Source organism: Rhincodon typus, unplaced genomic scaffold (genome assembly GCF_021869965.1).
Source record: "Rhincodon typus isolate 14 unplaced genomic scaffold, sRhiTyp1.1 hic_rhity00000157, whole genome shotgun sequence".
In the NCBI taxonomy this organism is placed as follows: domain Eukaryota; kingdom Metazoa; phylum Chordata; class Chondrichthyes; order Orectolobiformes; family Rhincodontidae; genus Rhincodon; species Rhincodon typus.
The window spans coordinates 76,744-77,258 of NW_025965795.1; the positions used below are offsets into that span (position 1 = coordinate 76,744).

The following is a 515-nucleotide window of genomic DNA, read 5'->3' on the forward strand; positions in this document are numbered from 1 at the left end:
CAGTGTCATTCCCACTCAGTGTTCCAGTGTCATTCCCACTCAGTGCTGCAGTGTCATTCCCAATGAGTGTTCCAGTGTCATTCTCACTGGATGCTCCAGTGTCATTCCCACTGAGTGCGACAGTGGCATTCCCACTAAATATTCCAGTGTCATGCCCACTGAGTGCTCCACTGTCATTATCACTGAGTGCTCCAGTGTCATCCCAAACTGGGTGCTCCAGTGTCATTTCCACTGAGTGATCCAGTGTCATTCCCACTCAGTGCTGCAGTGTCATTCCCAATGAGTGTTCCAGTGTCATTCCAACTGAGTGTTCCAGTGTCATTCCAACTCAGTGTTCCAGTGTCATTCCCACTCAGTGCTGCAGTGTCATTCCCAATGAGTGTTCCAGTGTCATTCTCACTGGATGCTCCAGTGTCATTCCCACTGAGTGCGACAGTGGCATTCCCACTAAATATTCCAGTGTCATGCCCACTGAGTGCTCCACTGTCATTATCACTGAGTGCTCCAGTGTCATC

The 515-nt window shown here is 49.7% G+C and overlaps 1 pseudogene; it reads right to left on the reverse strand.

Annotated features, from left to right (window-relative positions):
- LOC125488289 overlaps positions 1-515 on the reverse strand; it is a 5,635-nt pseudogene that overhangs the window by 4,298 nt on the left and 822 nt on the right.